Raw genomic sequence first — 7,299 nt, forward strand, 5'->3', positions numbered from 1 at the left:
GCTAAGTGCTACATGGTCAAATGAAACTTTGAAATGCACCTGTTTTCCAAGAAAACAAAAGATTTACTGTAACAAACCAGAAGACACCCGGTTACCTGAGACTGCATAATGAGAAAGTTCCTTCTGCTTCAGCCCTGGATAGTAACTTTGAAACGACCAGTCTGCTTTTCATTCCTTGGCTTTGCTTTCTTCAGCCCTTTTCTGCCTGTAAAGCCCACCCCATCTGCTCAGCTCCGCACAACACCCACTCTGTTTTATAGAATAGGATGTAGCCTGATTCTAGAATTGCAAATAAAAGCCAATTAGATCTTTAAACTGATTCTAGAATTGCAAATAAAAGCCAATTAGATCTTTAAACTACATTTGCTGCGACTCTGTTTTTTTCTTTTTCTTTTTCTTTTTTTTTTTTTGAGACGGAGTCTCCCTCTGTAGCCCAGGCTGGAGTGCAGTGGCCGGATCTCAGCTCACTGCAAGCTCTGCCTCCTGGGTTCACGCCATTCTCCTGCCTCAGCCTCCCGAGTAGCTAGGACTACAGGCGCCCGCCACCTCGCCCAGCTAATTTTTTGTATTTTTAGTAGAGACGGGGTTTCACCGTGTTAGCCAGGATGGCCTCGATCTCCTGACCTCGTGATCCGCCCGTCTCAGCCTCCCAAAGTGCTAGGATTACAGGCTTGAGTGCGTTTTTTTTCTTTTTAACAAGGTAGACCTGAATTGGGAAAGGGGCGCTATTCAAACCCAGTACACCAAGGAATGCAGGCGGCCTTAAGGTGAAAAAGGCGACATAAACAGAATACATACGGAAAAAATGAAAGAAAAAAAAAAGGAAAAAAAAATAATGAAAGTTGAAAAAGGCAAGGAAATGGATTTTCTCCTGGAGCCTCCAGAAGGAAGCAGTCCTGCTAACAACACCTTGACATTAGCCCGGTGAAACTAATTTTGGACTTTAACCTCCAGAACAGGAAGAGAATACATTCCGGTTACTTTAAGCCACTCAGTTCGTGATAGTATCAGTTTGTGATAAAAAACAGCAGGGGTAGGAAACTGACACCAGGTGTGAAGATTTTTTTTTTCTTTTTCTTTTTTTTCTTTCTTTGAGACAGAGTCTCGCTCTGTCGCCAAGCTGGAGTGCAGGGGCGCGATCTCGGCTCACTGCAACCTCCGCCTCCTGGGTTCAAGCAATTCTCCTGCCTCAGCCTCCAGAGTAGCTGGGACTACAGGTGTGCACCACCACGCCCGGCTAATTTTTTGTATTTTTAGTAGAGACGGGGTTTCACCATGTTAGCCAGGATGGTCTCAATCTCCTGACCTCGTGATCCACCCACCCCGGCCTCCTAAAGTGCTGGGATTACAGGCGTGAGCCACTGCACCCAGCCAAATGTGAGTATTTTAATGCTCCTGAAACCCGTGTTGATTCGTGCTCTGAAAGACAGTGCCCATCTGCACCCTCTCCTGCCACCGTCAACCTGGTTAGTTTCGCTGCCTGTTTGTGAGCCCTGCCTACCGTCCCCTTAGAAAAAGCTTTTCTCATCCTGGAGGCACAAGTGGCCTCTGGTTGTCATTTTCATTTTCCTGATGAGGAAAGAGGATGCATTTTTGTATTTCTTCTGCTGGTCACACCCTATTTCCCAAACTCAGCTCATGCAACCCCTGGGGCCCAGAACCCTCTCTTTCCCCTTTTACTGCACACAGGGAGTCTGGCTCCTTGTATGGGAAGAGGGCTGTGCAGGCGCTGGCTGAGAGCAAGAGCGGCCTCTGCTTGGGAAACAAAGTCCCCACCTCCTCCCAACTCTTTACCTGGTGTCAGCTAAGTCGCTTCCTCGGGTTTTTTTTTTTTTTTTTTTTTTTTTTTTTGAGATGGAGTCTTGCTCTTTCACCCAGGCTGGAGGGAAGTGGTGCCATCTCAGCTCACCGCAACCTCCGCCCCCCTGGTTCAAGTGACTCTCCTGCCTCAGCCTTCCAAGTAGCCGGGATGACAGGTGCCCTCAAAAATACATATTTTTGTAATTTGTTTGTTTGTTTGTTTGTTTAGTAGAGACTAGGTTTTGCCATGTTGGGCAGGCTGGTCTCAAACTCCTGACCTCAGGTGATTCACCTGCCTCAGCCTCCCAAAGTGCTAGAATTACAGGTGTGAGCCACCACGCTGGGGGCTTTTTCTAATGCACACCCTCATCTGCAGAGGCCACGCCCCCACCCCCAAGCTCCATCACGTGCGGCTTCCCTGCAGCTCCACTGGGGAGAGGAGTGTATTTGTCAGGCTCCCATCTCACCCCGTGGTCCTCTGTGGAAGTTCCATGAGCCCCCAGCGGGAGCCACGGTGGGAAGACAGGATCCTGTCCCTCACCAACCCTGCCACTCACCAACCCAACCGCTCCCTCCAACCAGGCTCACACCAGCGTCATGCAGGCTTGAACCCAAGCTTGAAGATTTTCAAATGAGAAAAGTATTTATTCAAATTTCCTACTTGTGAGTATACTGTGGTCTGCACAGATAGAGTCTGCTGAAGAGATTTGAAACCTTGGTTTTCATGTTTCCCCGGTTCTGGGGTGGCAGGATAGAATTCTTAGATATTTCCCTAATTCAACAGGGAGCCTTCTCCCGCAATGAGCAATTCTCCTTCCTGCTCTAGGAGCCAGCAGAAGCTTAGGGGCTCCCGGACCAGCCCCCAGGAGGCCACAGGGACACTGGGCTGACAAGGCCACCTCCTGGGCCACTAGGATGTGGCAGGCAGCCTGGGACCTGGGGCAGGTGGCTCCTCATTTGCTGTGGGTGGCACGGACAGCCAGTTCCGCATGCACCACAGGCCTTTCACTTGCTACGTTTCACCCGAAATTCAAATGGTCCCAGGTAAGGAACTTGGGACCCGACTTTGAACAGTTCGTGAATAAGAAGATGCAGATACTCAGGGTGGTAGAGGACATGTGGTATCAGCAGTCTGGCACAAGTAGGCTGAGGATGGAGAATCCCCGGCCCGGAGAGGATTTTAACCCTCCTGGTGGGCTGGTGGGGGCACATCTGGCTTTCTCCCCCTATGAATGTCGGAGTTGGACACTATCACCGGCCTCTTAGATCAGCCCTTCTGTCCCCCTTATGAGTATCGGAGTTGGACACTATCACCGGCCTCTTAGACCAGCCCTTCTGTCCCCCTTATGAGTGTCGGAGTTGGACACTATCACCAGCCTCTTAGATCAGCCCTTCTGTGAGGGGCATGGTTCAAGCCGTCTGGCTGTTTTTCACCAGCTGTTTCTCTTTTTCTCATGGACTCAATCAATACATCTTTTTCATGGAGCCGGCCTTTGGGAAGCCAGCAGTCTTCTGAGGAGGACACTTTCGTCCTCCATGGGCAGTGGGACCCTGGCTCAGGGCTCAGGAGTGGAGGCCAGGTGGCTGAAGCTTGGCTGGCTGCAAGGGGCAGGAGAGGGTGTTGCAGAGGCCATTGCGGTCTGAGCAAGCAAGGGCCTGTGAGGCCGGGCAGGGAGTGGGACTCACCCCACCTCCCGCCCCCTACTCCCCGCCAACCCAGTCATGAATGTGTTGGAGAGGGAAGGAGCCATCCAAGATGATGCTGTGACTTCCGCTACAAAAATCAGGTGGGCGTGGTGGCACACCCCTGTAGTCCCAGCTACTTGGGAGGCTGAAGCACGAGAATCACTTGAACCCTGGTGGCAGAGGTTGCAGTGAGCTGAGATCGCACCATTGCTCTCGAGCCTGGGCGACAGCAAGACTCCATCTCAATAATAAAAAACAAAACAAAACAGAATAACGCTATAAACCAAGTGCACATTTATCTTTGTGTGCCTGTTGAGTAATTCACGGAAGAGTCTCTAACAGTGGCCCTTCTCATTTGAAAGGGTATGTGCATTTACCCTCTTGATGGTGCTGGCCCTCCACAAAGCAAAACCCATTTATCCACCATCCGAGTAACACAGACAGTACCAGATCCCCCGACAGCGAACACCATCACTCTAACGGCAGGCACTCTGATGGGTGAGAAGTAATGTGTTTCCTTAATTTACGGTTCTCTGAATGCTGGTGAAGTTGAACATGTTTTCTTTATTTTTTCTCCTTCAATATTTTACCCATTTTTCTACTGTGGTGTTTCTGTTTTTCTTACTGTCTTCTAGCACACGCTCCACTAAAGGAGGCTATTAAGCCTTTGTTATGCGTGTGGAAAATGCTTTCTCCTCCTCTGACATATGTCTTTTTGCTTTGTTTTCATTCCTTTGCCATATAGGAGCTTTCCACTTTTATGCGGACAATGTTGTCTGCTTCTCTATCATGCAAACTCGAATGGCTCCCCGATGCTCAGATGGTCCTGGGGCTACTGAGCCCCTTGCCCCCTGGGCACCCACAATGACACCCACCACGACACAGGCAGCTGCCTCTCAAGGTCTCACTGCTCGCAGCAAACCACCCAGGGACTGACCTTCGACCGCTGATGTAGAGGGACAAAGGCCCAGCCCCCGGCCTCTGTTTGGGATGCCTCTGCAGGGGTACCCCAGCCCCAGAACTCCTGCAGGACCTGTGGAGGCCAGCTTTTCCCTCCGTTCAATCCCCCTCCTCCTCATTCTCCTGCAGAGGCATGGCGTCAGCTTCCAGGGCCTGCTGTCACAAAATATCACAGACGGGGCAGCATAAACAACAGACTTTCTTCTCTCCCAGTTCTGGAGGCCAAAGTCTGAAATCGAGGTGTCAGCAGGGACTTGCTCCTGCCCGAGGCTCTAGGGGAGGATCCTTCCTGCCTCTTCCAGCTGCTGCTGGCTCCTTGGCTTGTGGGCACATCCCTCCAATCTCTGTCATTGTCACGTGGGCGTCTGCTCTCTGTCTTCCCCTTTCTGACCCTTATAAGGACACTTAAGAATCTTACTTCAATTACATCTGCAAAGACCCCTTTTCCCATTCACCAGTTCCAGGGGTTAGAATATGGATAGACTTTTTTTTTTTTTTTTTTGAGACGGAGTTTCACTCTTGTTGCCCAGGCTGGAGTGCAATGGTGCAATCTCGGCTCACTGCAATTTCCACCTTCCGGGTTCAAGCGATTCTCCTGCCTCAGCCTCCTGAGTAGCTGGGATTGCAGGCATGTGCCACTATGCCCGGCTACTTTTTATATTTTTAGTAGAGACGGGGTTTTGCCACGTTGACCAGGCTGGTCTTGAACTCCTGATCTCAGGCAATCCACCCACCTCGGCCTCCCAAAGTGTTGGGATTACAGGCGTGAGCCACTGCGCCCGGCCTGGATAGATCTTTCTGGGGCTCACCACTCAACCTACAACAGACTCCAAGAGCCCCCTCCTTACCATGGCCTGTTGCTCCAAATTCCCATCTCGGTTCCTGGGGAACCTGACCTGACATGCTGTCCCTCCTCCAAACCTCGGGGATTAAGGGACAGTTGGTGAAGGGGACAGAGCCTACCCCCTGAGAGGAAGGTCCCAGCCCCAGGCCCTCACCTGCCTTGCTGTGTGAACTCAGGCAGGTCCCTCCTCTTTTGGGGCCTCCTAAGTTCCCAGTTCTAGTGGAAGGATTTCTGGATGCCCCTTAGGGCTTTTCTGGCCTCCTGGGATCCAATGAGGCCCGCACACACTGGGACCATTCGGCCCTTGGGTCCTGAGCGGCGCGTGGAGCGGGACCGTCTTCCCTGTGGGGGTAGGACTGGGGAGAGAAGTGAACCCAGGTTTGGCACCCAGAGAGCCAGCGCCTGCTTGGAGAGCCGAGACCAGTCCCCTCCTCTCCCGGCCCAGTGCTCCAGCACAGCTCTAATGTCATTCGTAATTGTCACTTTCTCCCACAATGAAAGCCACCAAGCGAGAAACCAGGATTTCTTTTCTAAAATTGCTTTTCTGCGTTCTTTGACAGAGGCTGCGGTGCCTGTGCATAATGAATTCACAGCCTGCTGACCGGCGGGTCAGCTACTCCGGCTGGGAGAGAAAACTCTGGAGAAAATTGGAGGCACAGTTAGGGCTGCAAAGGTGCTTCCCCAGATGCAGATGCCCAGACTGGCCATTGCTAAAGGACCAGAATAAATACATACAAATCCAGCCTGGGGGAAACCGGCTTTGCCGGCAGCAGAAGGGGAAGCTCCCAAGGCTCCATCCTTCTTACTGTGCGTAAGTGCAGAGCCCCAGATAAGCCAGGCCAAAGGGAACTTTTCAGGTTTCACCAAGGTTTCTCAGGCCTCTGGGAGACCTGGAGCCAGGTGGTGCAAGCCAAAGCCACAGCGGCTAAGAGTCATTTCCAGGTGGTGGAATAGAAGTAGCTTAGCTGAGCTTCTAATCAGTGAGGATCATGATTCCTAGATTGTAAATCAATAATGAGGACCAAAGATAGGCTTTGAAAATCCATGATTTCTCTCCGGCAATTCCCCTTCAGGGTTTTATCCTGAAGAATCATGGGCGATGTGTGCAGAGTCATAGGGACCAGGTTCTTCTGTATGATACCTCAACCTCAACCACCAGCTATGGGTGCCTGTTAAGAAAAGCATAGACAGGATATTATGCCAACCATAAAAATCATCTTGCACAAAAATGTTATTGTTATAAGAAAAATGATGAGAACATAGAGCATGGTCCCATGTCAGGAAGCACCATAGGTGTGTGGTGGGGGAAGGTGGAGAGACAGACACAGAACTGACCAGGGTGGCCGGGGGTGGCAGGGCTTGGGGAGCACCATGGCCGGAGGACCCTCACCACCTGCCGGAACTCAAATCCCCATGCTCTCCCCTTGAGCACACTCTTGCGATGCCCCAGAACAGGGGCTTCTGATTTCAGCGATTTATTTTTATTTTTTGAGACAGAGTTTAGCTCTTGTTGCCCAGGCTCGAGTGAGATCTCGGCTCACTGCAACCTCCGCCTCCCGGGTTCAAGCTGTCCTCCTGCTTCAGGCTCCCGAGTAGCTGGGACTATAAGCACATGCCACCATGCCCGGCTAATTTTTTTTTTTTTTTTTTTTTGTATTTTTAGTAGAGACGGTATTTCACTACGTTGGTCAGGCTGGTTTTGAACACCTGACCTCAGGTAATCCACCCGCCTTGGCCTCCCAAAGTGCTGGGATTACAGGCGTGAGCCACCACTCCTGGCCTATTTTTAGTGATTCTCATTTGCATCATTGGCCTGGGGTGGGGGTGGGGAGCAACAGAACAACATCTGGATGATAGAAATCTGAACCACTAGCACTATCGGCGCTTACCATGTGCCAGGCCTGGCTCTGAGGCTTTACCTGCTGTGTCTCAACCCACTGGCGGTGTCACCAATGGGGAGATGCCTGTATTTTTGCATAGCACCAGAGAGAACAACAAATGCTGCCAAT

Source organism: Macaca mulatta, chromosome 10 (assembly GCF_049350105.2).
Source record: "Macaca mulatta isolate MMU2019108-1 chromosome 10, T2T-MMU8v2.0, whole genome shotgun sequence".
Lineage (NCBI taxonomy): Eukaryota > Metazoa > Chordata > Mammalia > Primates > Cercopithecidae > Macaca > Macaca mulatta.